This window comes from Pinus tabuliformis, chromosome 5_1 (assembly GCF_031772625.1).
Source record: "Pinus tabuliformis cultivar Carrire ecotype Pingquan chromosome 5_1, CPIR1, whole genome shotgun sequence".
NCBI classification, from domain to species: domain Eukaryota; kingdom Viridiplantae; phylum Streptophyta; class Pinopsida; order Pinales; family Pinaceae; genus Pinus; species Pinus tabuliformis.
The window spans coordinates 664,091,629-664,106,856 of NC_142305.1; positions in this window are offsets into that span (position 1 = coordinate 664,091,629).

Genomic DNA, 15,228 nt, shown 5'->3' on the forward strand with positions numbered 1-15,228 from the left:
CTTGTGTTCTATCTTCAATAATGCCCTTTATACCATCCTCTACCACAATAACATTTCCAGTTTCAAAAGCTCTAATAGAGGAATTCAAAGCATCCTCTGTAGATTCCTCATTTTGAATTGTATCCAAGTTGGTTTTGGAAGAATCTTGATGATCCACGGAATAGTGATCATTCTTGTCCTTATTCATATTCAACACATTTCGACCTACTACATCATCACTCCTAGGTGAATTGAGTTTGGAGCCATAACTTGATAAACCATCATGGCCTAAATTATCTCATTTTCTCATGAAAGTTGTTACAGAATTTCCTACGACATTTGCATTCTCATATTTTGAAATTTCAATCACAACTATGCTTGCTAGAAAATTCATCCCACGTTCATCCATGCTTACTGTTGTTGCTTGAGAATGGATAGAGAAGCCTTCACTGGGTTCACAATATTTTCTTCTTTCTATATCAACAGTCCCCTCTACCATGTCTTCCTTTCGCTCTTCCCTTTCACCAAGGTCTGAAGATAAAATTAGAGTTGTATTGCACATTTCCAACATTTTTTCACTATCTTCACCATTAATGCTACACCCCTCAATAGGTATAGCACTTACGGATTTGGTTCTATTTCTCTAGAAAGCCTCTGTATTAACCTCTAGAGAGGAATTACCATAAAAAATAATATTCCATTATTTTATCTTCCCATAGTGCACATCCTATTTTTCTTTCTTTCCAGGAGAAAGCCCATGGTTCCTAGGAATTGTTTTATTTGCATTCGATCCACAATTTACACTTCTAGTAGACGGGATGGGTTAGGAAGTCTTAGTATCAAGTGTCAACCTTTGAATGTTATCCCCTCGAGAAATATTTGTTCCCTTGTCTGATAATTTTCTAGAGTGAGTCTTTCTCACCTGATGCATTTCTACTACATAACTATGTTTTCCCAAACATGTATTCTTTGTGGCTCTCCGATAGAAGTGAAATTTGGACACTTTTGATTGAAATATTATGTAGTGAACTAGAAAACGGGACTTCTTACTAAGTAAGCATACCATAGAACTCTGAGTATGTTCTTTTTGAACTAGACTAGTAAGTTTTGCATGCTTCCTCAAACAGGTTTGACTGTCATTCTATAATTGACTAGAGTTGTTACTTTTCTCTTCCTTACTTGCACGCACTATAAGATAAGTGGTGCCACTAAAACCTGGCATCTTACAATGGGAATCCTTAGAAATATTTATTGGGGAGAGTGATACTAACACCTTGGTAGACCCAAGAGAAACTGAAGTTGATTTTCCTGTATCCTCTTGGCATATCCTATTTGAAATTGCTTTTGAAGCATGAATCAATGGAGCCAAGCCTTTTGAAGTAATTTTAGTAGCATGTCGAAGAAAATATTTTGACTCACTATTCTTCATGCCCTCATTAACACGTTTCTTCCATGCATCAATCAAATACTTTTATTTCTTTTGAATCTTTGAGTTCCTATGGGTGCGCAACTGATCCAATGACTTTCCAACATTACATGTCTTGAGAGCTTCAAGATCCATAGGAAATTTACCAAGGGCCTCTAATAACACAAAAATAAAATCTTTGTAGGCTTTCTGAGCTTCCTTGAGACTACCACTATCCCTATATTTTCCTCTCTACAGTTCTTCAAGCCATCCATCTAAAATAGACAGACCTCCCAACAAAACAAAAACAAGAAACCAAATTTTTAAAAGGTAAGGAAAACAAGGCAAAGAGAGAAATGGAATAAGATAATAAACACCTCCTCTAGAGACATTAAAGGAAGCCCCACATCAGAGATAGATTTTACCGTAATGACATCAAATCAATCTCTACCCTTGCATTGTAGTAATCCTCTTACCACTGCTGACTGAGTAATCACATTTTCAACATATGGCTTATCCACTTCAATAACTGGCACACTTGTTAAATGATATTTTGGGAGAAGCAGCAACATAGTCAACATAGAATCATTTGGTTGCACAGGGAGGAATGGCATCCATCTAAAGGATTTAATGATTTCTCCTACCTAAAGTAACAATCCAAAAATGTTCTTATTGAATGCATCAACATTTCAAAGTTTTTCACTTAGTAAACCAGGTGAGAAGAATTCTTGCAACCAGAAAGTCATAACCTTGCAAATCCAAAGTTGGCATGGTATTAAAAATAGCTAAAAAATTAAACATTTGGGAATTTTACAGGTGGTCGTACACATACTCCTCCCGGTTATAATAAGCTTCTTATGTGGAGTACCTTGCAGAGAAGCCTCAAATAATTACAGGCTTAATGTACTCTTCCAAATTGCACACTACAAAGGTGAAAACTCATAAATCCATATGCAAAATTAAAATAACTAAAATTCAAATGTTGGGAATGTAATAGGTTTTTTCATATTCCTACTGGTTATAGTAAATTTATTATGTGGAAGCTTCCTACAACTTCAGCCTTAACCTGTTACTTATACAAATTGCATTTTGAGTATTTGTACATGTTAGCATAGACAATCAAGAGCCATGATGAATGGGACTATTGATTCCACCCGAATTGTGGAGGATTTGCACCTTGCACTAACCCCAATAGCCTGCTTGCAAGGATGGGACAACCCACAAGGGGAAGACATGTCTTTAGGATATTTGAACCTTGGTGGGTGAATAACAATATCCCACTTCACCACCCATATCTCTAGGGGATTTGAAACTTGAATTTTGTTGGAGGAATAACAACACCATGCTTCACCAACTGACTAGGCCATCATTTACAAAACACATACCTTTGCCATTGATAAATGATGTTGAGAAGTTTCAATAAAAAACAAGCTTTTTCTGTACATTTCTTCCTCTTTAATGATTTCTTATGTGATAAAATACTTTTCAAATACATGTCTAGTTACATACAGTGAACCAGCTACCAATAATTGCCATATTTTATATTTACAATTAAAAAACTTAAATTATGTTTTGGTAATAAGTTATATTATTCTCGTTTCTTATGATATTCAATTTTTATTTTGATCAAAGAATTGGTCTTTATAATATATACAAATATTTAGGCATAATATTCAAAATCCGGACCGTCTTTATGGGAGACATGTTACCATCTTTCTCTCCACCTATTGTATTTGTCAACTTTTTAATGTTGGAATCTATTAAGCTTTGGTGACTCCAGGACCCCCAACATCTTCGTAGGCTTTCTGAGCTTCCTTGAGACTATCACTATCCCGAGATTTTCCTCTCTGCAGTTCTTCAAGCCATCCATCTAAAATAGACAGGCCCCCCAACAAAACAAATTAACTTGAGACAATCCATGTTATCAATGGTAGTAACCACTCCTACAAGCATAGTAAGGTGTAAGACAAAATGGTTTTCCTTCTTTATGTAAACCTCACTATCCTAACACATAAGATGTACAAGCTGCTAAACACTTGCTAAACTAAAATTACTTCCTTCCTTGTTCATTATATTCATAATTTCTTTTGGCCTTGAACAACATTCCAGCTTAAGATGCCCAGATTTTTTATCATCTCCCTTGAAGAAACAATTAAATTTAAGCATTTCATTATTTTTTTGATTGAAGTGGTCCCTTTTCTTGCTCTTAACCTGAGATGTAAACAAGACATTCTGAATACTGTCTGAACCAAATGTAAGCTGTGTTGGATTGTTCACAGTTCTAGGAGACAACCCTCGTGAGTGCACGGTTGCCTGCATTTCATTTTGGTCTTGTTCAATAACTAATCTACTTCCTCTTGAAGCTCCTATCAGCAAACAAGCTATTTTCCTTTAAATTGTGTACATTAGCTAAAACTTCACATGACTAACTCAACATAGTAATGAAGGGCTATTGTTTAATCCCATTAAATTGTCATGTTCAAATTACCTGATCAAAGCATTTTCAATAATGTACATAATATTGCATTCGATTTCATCTAGTTTTGTTGGAAAGACATAAAAATTGGTCCAGGCACCTTTAAGGCAAGAGACACACTATCATCTTTAAGGGTGAGGGGGATTCTCTATTTTAGCAACTTGCAGATTTGACTTTGAGTATAAATGATTTGTCACAGTTTACTCTAATTAGGTGTATGCAGTTTACTTGCAATGAAAAAAATCACTTAGCTAGAATTTTAGAAACCTCAAACTAAGATTTTTGTTTCCCTAGCCAACTGAATTATCCTACTGAACAAGGCTTCCTATGCAATAGAAAAGTTCACAACACTCCCATCCCACTAGGGGCTATACTACACTTATTTCCAGGAGGAGATTCCATTTTCTATAGCTTAGTTGATAGAAGCAGCATTTTAATCAACTGCTGACCATTTTGAGAAGCACAACCTTGATTTAAGCAGGTGATGAGACCCTCCTATAATGCTGCTAAATATATAATATGGTTGTAAGAAAGCCACAACTTAGAAAATCTTGTATTTTAGCCTGCAATCATCATTGATAAACCAAAACTGAAAATAGGAGTGAAATTATTATTCTGAAACAGTGGTAACTTCTAGGTCACCATGTTCATGTTTGGGTTAAAATTCAAGGGAAATTAAATTTAAAAATAGTTTACTAGTGAAAAAATTCACCATTATGTCAAGTAAAGATAATTCAAAATTAGGTATAGCTTCAAATATCAACAAAACCAGATATAAAAGACTTTTTCACTTCAAAAATTGACCCAAAAATATGCTAACTTAAATGTTCACCCAAGAAACATCATTACATTTTTCATTATAAAAGTTAAAAACTAATCTCATCTTTTTAACAAGTCGTACCTAAAAAAATAATCCATGAGGTTAATTAATTGTGCCATTAAATTAGTCGCTACTTGAGATTGGACAGAATCCAATTTTTTTCCAAACAATCTTGTGAAATGTGGTGCCTAAGGATCACATTAACGGACTTCATTTTCGAATAGTTGATATAGACCAAAGAAAAATGGGACAATTAAGAAGGATCATATGTTATAAGAGTTAAATTTAGTTTTCCCTTGTCTAAACATGCTATGACTTGGTCCTTTTAGGTTAGTCAAGATAGAAAGGAAATCAGCATTTTTGGCCCAAAATCCAAAAAAATGATTTTAGGTTAATGGAGTTGATGATGTTTGATGTTAATATTACATAATCTGGTTGTGCTAGAAGTATTGTAGGGTGTTGAATCCCTTTTTCATTAAAAATAACAATTTGAGAAAATCCATAATTTAAATTTTGATAAAGATTGGAGGGCTAAAATCTAATGACATGAAACCAAAATAAGGTCAGACACATATAATATTTTTCCTTATTCATTTCATTCATATCTTAATGTTATTCAATTTATATATTGAAGTTAAATTCAAGTGATAACTATAATAGAGTATTCAATAGAAGTGGAGAATTGAATACTAGTTTTCTCTGGCACTTGCATGAAATCCAAATCTGGAAACTTCATGTTGTTTTTGGAGGTGTAAGTAAGGAGAATCCTGTGAGGTCATTGGAGAAGAAGAGGAATGAAATGCCTAAGCATTGGAAGATCTTTGTCAAGTTTCAATTGGATGGATGGTTTCTTTCTCTGTGCTAGGCAATAATCAAAGTATGGTATTCTTTTGGAAGTTCTTAGTATGAGGTATGACATTAACCTGGCTCAAATGGATAGCAATGATATATTAGAATGTATTTTGTTGGTGTTTTTGGTTTCTATCACTATTCTAATCTTACAGCTCATGATTAGAGATTTATATAAATTTGTGAAAAATCGAGTTGTATAAATGGAAAATCCAAGTTTTTATTTGGTCATAAAGGTCATTAAGATTGTAGGTTCGGGTTTGGCAATGGTGAGAGTTTTGATAGGAGATATAATGTGACCTTTGGTGGAGTTAATCTTGATACTCGGGCCTGTTTCCAAATAACTTATTAAGGCCTATACGAGGACAACATAAAGGGCCTCATTGTGTTATGTTATTCATAGATCACTGAGACATGCAACACACCAAAACATTAAAACATTTTTTGGAAGAAAACCCCGAGAGTGAGAAGATTGAAGAGTAGAGGTTTGGTTACTTCAAATACAAAATTATAGGTAAGTGGTTTATATGTAGTCTTTGGTAGTGTAACATTTGGTGTTATTGGTTACAAGATTTATGTTCTTAAATAAAATGTTCTCTCTGTTTTTTTTTTTTCTAAGGCTTCTCATTGGAGTAATCAATGTAATTTGGACCCTAAAACCTATTTTGGACCTATGGCCACAATTGTTAAAGCTCAAAACAAAATTGTTGTAGGTTACTAGGTTCCATGGCTTCTATCAGCATTTAAGTGGGTGGGTGGTGGTATGTAAATTTGAACTCATGAAGCAGAGGTCTTTTAAGTCTGGTCAGTGACTTTAGTATCGTCATTAGATATTACTTGTTTTTGACATGACATACAAATATGAACAATCAGGAGAATAAGACAATATTAAAGTTTGTATTGGCTTTCCTACTTTCCCTTGCGCCTTGAGCAGATAAAACACAAAAGAATATATGTGTTGGATCTGACTCCCATTTTTTCCTATACTTTCATGAATCCTACCATCTTATTAGCAGGGGTGGCATGCAATTGTCATTTTGTAGGTTGGTTGCTTTTTGAAATATTTAACTTGTGTGATATCTTTCCAAATGGACTTCATTTTAGGATTGATGTTGGTGGGGAATAAGACATAATCGACCATTCATGATAAGATGGTTACATCCCAAGTTGCTGATTAGAGTATGTTGGTATTTTCGAGGGCCTGTGAGATGCTAGTCTTAAACCATTTGGAGTGTCAGTTGTACCGGTTGGCTAGTGAATATTATCCTCCGAATGTTTTTCCTCCCACTTGGTTGACGTTGATGGTCCTAAAGGGTCTATTCTGTTTGCTTGTTGGTCTACTTTGTCTTTGTTGGTAGGTGATTGCTATATTTTGGTGTAGTTCATTGGATATTCCCATGTAAAACACTAATGAGACAACATTTTTCCTTCAAAACTGACAAAAACAGTTTTTGAACAAGATTGGCCTGTATTTATCTCCATGGAGAGTTAGTCGCCTATCCATGATCTAGATTTGGACATCGATAGACTCATCGACGTTACGGTGGAAGCAATGAATGAATTGGCTTTCAAAAGTAGAAATAGTAAGTCAAAGACAGTGAACACTGGGGATCGGGGGGATTACCTTCAAGGCCTAGACATAACAGGTGATAACAGGCCACGAAACTTCAGCCCTACAACCAGAATCACACCAAAGTTCGAAATCCATTCCTTCAAAAATGTACAGGTTGGTTAAGAGTTTCCATAGCAGAATCAACATATGAAAAGGAGAAAAATCAGGGACAAAGGCAAGAAACCTATCAAAGTTGTGGAAGAGGTGTAAAAATTGATATTAGGGGTTGATTAATACAAGGAAAACATGGTGAGACTAAGGAAAAGGATGTTGGTGGGATGATGGGAGTTTATCAGAATGAACGCGGTTCAGATAAAAGAATGGATTCAAAAGAGTTGGTCTTCACTTCGTGGATACAGACCAAAGGTCAGTGTGATGGTAAATGGTTGGTTTGGGTTTCATTTCATAAAGGAGGAAGATGAAATTAAAATTGCGGCATTGCCTTGGGTTACAGAGTGAGGCTTCCTCGTACTACATAATTGGAAAGTAGGTTTTGATCCTGTGATGTAGGTCCCCAAGAGAAAAATTATTTGGGTGAAATTTCCTGGACTCCTTATAAGACTATGGACGAAGGGAGCGATATGACAAATTGGTAGTAAAATTGGAAAATTATATTATGGGGATGAAAGATGTATGGGTCTGCTTGATAATAAAGGCTACATGGTTTCTTGTGGAGGTGGACCTATCAAGTGGGTTACCTACTGTAATTGAAATTTATTGGGCTACATTCTCTATCCGTCAGCACGCTGATTACTAGGGAATCCCGTTTAGGTTCCTGGAATGTCATAAAACAGGGAATTTGTTGGTTGACTATCCCAACCACTATGGGCATAGAAGATGGATGAAAAATAGGCTTAATATCGAACAAATTCTTCCTTCTAGACAAAATACTAAAACTTTAGAAGGCGAATCCCATCAAATTATGGTGGAATTGACAATGGAATGTGACCCATCTTATGAGAATCATTTTGGTCCATGTACAGGGGCAACCCTTGAAGCATATTTGGAGATAGAGACTAGTCACAGAACCAATCGGGTGCATGGAAAATACTCTACCCTTCCAATTTCAGCTCCCACAAAGAGGAAGGGCAAATATATTGAAAAATTGGTAAACAAGTCGAGCAAACTCTTTTCACTGTCTCTAATTTGCAACATTAAAGAACATGAAGTAAATATATCACCAATTTCTATAGATGTGAAATTAATGGATTTAGCTAGAAATCCTGCACTTGGACTGTAACCTATATCAACAAAGAAAAACTTATTCCAAAATGTGGATTCATCGAATGGTAGGGGATTGAAAGAAATTTATCCAAGTCGAAGGAAGAAAAAATCAACCAAATATAAGAAGCTAATGCCTAGTGGTGAGATTGAGGAAAATTTAAATTCATGATTCTATAAAATTATGGAAGAGACACTATATACGCCATTTGATCTAGGCCCCTCCAATGTATCAAATGGATCACTTGATAACACATTTCTCGAAGAACTTAGAGCATTGTATCTCGCTTCAAACTCTTCTCCATGAGGATTATGTCCTTGAATATTAGAGGTTTGGTATCTTCCCAATAATCAAATCTCTAAAACACTGTATAAAATCAAAACACCTATCCATAGTCTTGTTGTAGGAAATAATGATATCTAAAGAGATGGCCCTCGAGACACTGCTTAAAATTTGTCCTTCTTGGTGTGGATGTGCCACAATTTCAAATGCAAGGAACTCTAGTGGGCTCGCTACAATCTGGGATCTAACAGTTTACACCTTCCATGCATTCTGGTCCTATGCAAGGATTATATTGATCAGTTATAGTTTAGGAACAGTCCATAGATTTTGTATCATGAGCATATATTCCCCTTACAACAGCTGAATTTGTTTTTGGGAATTGGTGGATTCAATTGCGATCCTATACATCCACCCGATGATTTTGTTAGGGACATGAATTTATATTTTGGTGTTGGGGAGTGTTGGGGTCATAGAGTAGTCTTGAATCCTCTGGCATCATTTTCCAAAGATCTCTTTGAACGAATGGCACTCAAAGATATATCTCTTGCACCTATATGCCTGACTTGGCGCAAGGGCGTAATGGGGAGGAGGGTATAGCGAAGAGGATTGACATAATTTTATTGGATTCAATATGGTATCATAGGGTGAGTCAAATACAATCCTGGGCCCTCTTTTCAGATGTTTCAGGTCATGATGCCATAATTTTAGAATGGCATGACGAGCTGGAGAAACTTAAAATACCTTTCAAATTAAACCCTATATGGTTAAGCGACCCAGATTTCTAGGAGTTGGTCCATCACTCTTGGAACTCCTCAATCTCTTTGACCATTTTAAATCAATTATTACAGATTCGGTTAAAACTCAAGAGACTGAAAAAAAGATGTCAAAGCTTGGATATACAATAAAAAAAAAGATATCATATGGGAACCATTATCCACTAAGAACGAAATTGTTGTATTATTTAACCTAATTGCCTCTGGCTACATTTCTAAGAACCAAGAAAATACCATTCTAAATCTAGTGATGAGGAAGGACAAAACAATCAAGCTACAGGAAGAGGAATGGCATCAAAAAATTCAGTTGTTTTGGATCAAAAGTGGAGATAGGAATACAAATGTTTTTCATAGGGTTTCATCAAAGAGGAAACACCATAACTCCATATGGGCTATAAAAGATGAAGTTGGTAACATCCAAAAATTTGTCAAAGATTTAGAAAAGGAGGCTCTTAGATATTTCAGAAATCAGTTCAAAGAAGTGGAAGGTGATAATATGGCATAAAAATTGGAGACGGTCAATAAAGAGTGTGTTTCTTTAATGGATGCTCCAATATTGGATGAAGATTTGTTGCAAACACTTAAGGAAATGGCCAAGGACAAGAGTCTAGGACCTAATGGTTGGATTTTTGATCTATTCATGTTCTTATTTAAGTTGATGGGTCCTTATCTTGTCAGCATGGTGTAAGCTACTATAATTTTTGGGCATTTTCCAGGTGTAATAAACTCCACTTTTGTCAAATTAATTCCCAAAAGAGAAAAATTTGTTTCTTTTGCAGAATATATACCCATATCCTTATGTAATTTGGTTTATAAAATGATTTGTAAGCTCATTCCTAACATAATAAGAAAAGATATTATCTCCAGACATTACGTTGGAGCAATTTGGCTTTTTTTCTATCAGGAGAATATAGGATGGTGTAGTAATAGTCCAAGAGTGCATACACTCTATAAAAATCAGAAAGTTAAAATCATGCCTTATTAAAATTGATCTCAATCGGTCATACGAATGTGTGTACTAGGAGCTTCTCATCATGATTTTATACAAAGTTGGGTTTACACATAGACATGTCCAATGGATTAAGGCACTCATATCTACGAAATATATGGTGGTACTTATCAATGGTGAACCCACACAATTATTCAAGATCCACCAGGGGCTTTGTCAAGGTTATGTGTTATCACCTCTACTTTTTATCCTTGTAATGGATTCTTTCAGTAGAGGGATCAAAGCCATGATGAAGGTGGGCTCAAATTTTGGTTGTAATATCTCTAGAAATTGCATATTGTCTCACATCTTCTTTGTGGATGATGTCCTCTACATTGGGGAGGAAAAATATTTTGAATGGGTGTCCTTCCACAAGGTTTTTGAGAAATTTGGCAAAAATGTTGGTTTGTTCATAAAAAAAAACAAGAATGAGATTATTTCGGATGAAGCAGACACGGAGGCGATTTTTTAGATTGCTTCATTATTTGGGGTGAAAATACGTCCTATGTCTGTCGGCTTCAAGTAGTTGGGATGCTTCCTAAAGCCATGCAAATATAAAATACAAGATTAGTCATGGCTTGTAACTAAATTTGAAAAAAAGATGACTTATTGGGACCATAAATGGCTCTCTCTTGGCGAAAGGGTTATTATGATTAATGTTGTATTACAAGGCATTCTATTTTTTTTAATGTACCTTTTCCATATCCCCCATATATTATCCACAAGATTAATCCTCTAATCTCAAAGTTTGAAATTTCAACCACAGTTTACTACCAGCTAGACCTTCAATCACTGGGCACAGACAAAGTATTCTCCAACTAGAAATCAATGGAAAGCAGTAAAGAAAGAAAAAGGTCATGGAAACAAACAACAATGAAAGAGGAATAATGGAAAGAGGTCCATGATTCTAGATTTATCCTCTCATTGTGTACAGCATGAGCTTGTACTCTCAAGCAGGGTTAAAAGTGATGGCCAGTTCGATATCTGCGAGATTAATTCTTCCCCATCCCCAATCATATCAACATAAGTCAGATTTCCCTTATGGGTAAATAAGCAATTAAGCATGTGTGAGATACTACATATACAAATATGGAAATGTGAGGAGAACAACCACAAGACAACAATGTTGCAAAGTCTCCAAGGTGACAAAATATCACAATCAAAAGAGACATGCACGACCTAGGTGTTTTCCGGAATTAGATCAACCATACCATGGGAAAAGGTAGTAGATTGATCGAGACGCCAACAATTGAGAAAACTACACCTGGTCGAGAATCAGAGTTTGATGTACAGTAAATAGAATGATGACTTATGAATAGATTCATGTTTCATTTTATTGTCTTATGTAGAACTTTTGTCAAATAAAGATATCTACTCCGAAGGACATGAATACTAGAGTGTATGCGATTGGAATTTTACTTGAATTTTATTTTCATTGTCAATGAAATAGATATGATGTCTTTATAATTTCCAATTCCTTCAATGCATCTTCTAAGTCTCTTTCTATTTTCTTGTCACTACAATAAAATAAAATCAAGGAAGACATCTCCACCATATCATGTATTATTTCACAATGACAATTATAACAAACCGAAGTATGATGTGCAAGTTTTGATGGAGGTTATGCCAAGAAATACCCTTGATACTGTAGTTAATATCTTGCCAAAAGCCCACTACAATGGCCTCACATTTGTAGTTATTTGTGCTCAGGTTGATGCTAAAGAACACTCTACATAGCTTCAAGGAAATAACTTAGTTCCATTAAGCCTCCCAATGATCGTTGCTGAAGATTTCAGTCATATTGACTTGTCAAGAGCAATGCATACTATGATTAGGGTAGAGTTGTAGGTATGCACATCAATGTTAGTCATATAAGTACAATATGTAAAATTAACTATAGGAATCATAGAATTCATTCCCTTGAAAATGGAATGCTAATACCTTGACAATTCTGAATGCATATCTGTAGCTCTCTGTAAATGAAATGAACCAAAGCAAAGAGATCATGCCACTTGTGGTCATTCAAGAACTTGTGTTATGAAGGAAATGATAGAGAGCATTTTCTGTCTTCTTTTAGTTTGCATTGCTAGATTTTTTGTAGTGCATATCCTTGTCTGCAATTCATGGGAACTCGTCTTTACTTGTATTTTCTAAATTGCAAGATAATTCTTTGCCCTTGCAGATCATTTTGGTGACCTGGTCAAGTGCCTGTGAAAAAAGCTTCTATGATTTTATCTACTCAATCATTCCACATTTTTATATTTCTTTGCACCTTTAATGAGTTTGAAGGGGAAAACATAATCTGAAAATCTTTGTAGGTAAGAGAGATATATATTTTGTATGTATTTTTCTTGTTTTGATGATTTGATATGCAGGTTTCTTTTGTTGTAGATTATGTTATCTATAGCCTGAAGAGTACTTAGGTTAACTGAGAGGTAGCATCACATGATTTTGAGGGGTTAAATGTCTTAACACATTTCACATATTTGTCAAAGTGGATATGCCATTGTGGTAATAGTTTCAATTATCCTAGACATCACAAAGATGACAACTGTGAGCTAAAGAGGGCCATAAGGCACAACACAAGGTATGGCATTGAAGCCGCTAAGGATGTTAATTCTAGACTAAGGAAAGATACGATCACATCCACTTGGGGTTATGCACCCTGAAGCCAACTTCTAAATTGAAAAGGGTCTATAAAAACACATTTATGCATGGTTGTAACAGCCCCTTACTGATATCTAAGTATCTTAGAACCTATTGCTTGCAATGCTCGAACCTCAAACACAGAAAATATTCATGAGTACTGCGTGAGTTAGACAATGAGGATAAATGAATGACTTTTGCAAACATTTAAGGCATATGTCATAAAATGTTTCTAACAAGCAATTGTTGATAAGCGTCCACAACCCAGTACATCTAAACTGAATTTTTCTCGAAACTAGTATAATTGCACAGAATCCTCACCCATCTCTCAATATCCAATCAAAAAGTAATAATATATTGAATGCAACTAGTCCCAATAACGATTTTCATGCCACACTATTTGACTCGGGTAGGATAGTTAAGTTTGGACCAATTGGTTAAAATAAGTAATTCGTGCAAATTCGAAAATTAATTTCAATAAAGTTTAAAATCGAGTTTACGTGAAATCAATGGATTCTGCAACAGCTTAAACAGTAGGTCCAGTGCCAGGTGCAATTGATCTGGATCAAGTGAATAGTCCAGTAGCTTACTCAGCCACAAAGATAGTAGATCCAAATCCAAGGAGCTCTGAGTGATATATAAGTGAAACGATTGAGTTTGGGGTTTGTAGAGATCATATAACCCCCCAGTCCCCTAGAAGTAGAGATCTCGCCAACTATGATAGGGTTGTAATTCTAGTTTGATAGCCATATAAAGGAGTTTCAGTTGACTGAGTGAAAACATGGGCACCATCACCCATAGCACCTAGTAGCACAGGCTACCATAATAAGCACCCACAGTTTGAGCTTCCATTTATCTAGCTATAGCCTCCTACTCAATCCCACACGCAAAAATATGAGCCTAAGATATTTCCTGAAGGCGTGAATAAAAAATGACTAAAACAAACAAAACAATATACATAAATAAAAGAAGACACCAGAGGAGGGAAAAAAATGTGACCGTGGAGAATGTGAAGGGGAATTAAATTCCATTAGATAAAATGTTGAGTATTTTCTTTTGTTTAATGGGAGGTATTTCAGATTATAAATCATTATTAATTGTATGAAAATTTTTAGGTCTTTGTGTTATCAAATGGGAGGTATTTATTATAAATAATTATTAACTGTGTGAAAATTTTTAGGTCTTTGTGTTATCAAATGGGACGTATTTATTATAAATAATTATTAATTGTGTGAAAATTGTTAGGTTTTTGTGTTACTAAATATTATTTGAGGGGATTTTCGTTGATTTATTAAAAGTGAATTATGGTGATATCAAAATAAGTTTTGTGTGATTAAAAAGTGCAAAAAAGTAGTAATGTCATAGTAATGATCAATCATCATTTCCAATTAAAAGTTTGGTTTAATACAGATAACTAATTTATGGAGATTTTTTATGATGTTTAATAGAGGGAGTCAACATGGGAAAGGTAATACTTTGGCTCTCACATGTTTTAGAAAATTGATATCTCTTTGACCATAAACATTTGAGGCGGAAAAATGGCATAGGTTCTAGAGCTAAGTTTGTTCTAATTTAGTTATATCTTGAAGCACAAATTGGTGTTGACCTCATCGATATGATAGAAATTTACTGGCATGTAGGTTAGTCTTGTCATGAAATAAGAAGGGTAGACATCAAAATAAGTTTTGTGTGGTAAAAACATGTAGTGAATTAGTAATGTCATAGGATTAATGATGATTTCCAACAAAATGTTTGTGTTAGTAAGGATAACTAATTTATGGAGATTTTCCATGATGTTGAATAGAGGGAGTCAACATGGGAAATGTGATGGATTGGCTCCCACATGCTTTAGAAATTGATCTCTTTGTCCATAAACATTAGCGGTGGAAACAAATCCTAGGCTCTAGAGATAAGTTTGTTCGAAATTAGTTATATCATGAACCACAAATTATTGTTGGCCTCATTGATATGATAGAAATTTGATGGCTTGTAGGGTAGTCTCGTCATGAAATAATTTTGTCACTTATTATCTAGTCATATTTTTTAATCCTAGACTAAATTAGTCATTTAAGTTAGTCTCTTTTAGTTTAGTCACTTATTATCTAGTCGTATATTTTATCCCTACACTAAATTAGTCTTTTAAGTTATTCATTTTTAGTTTGATCACTTAAAATTG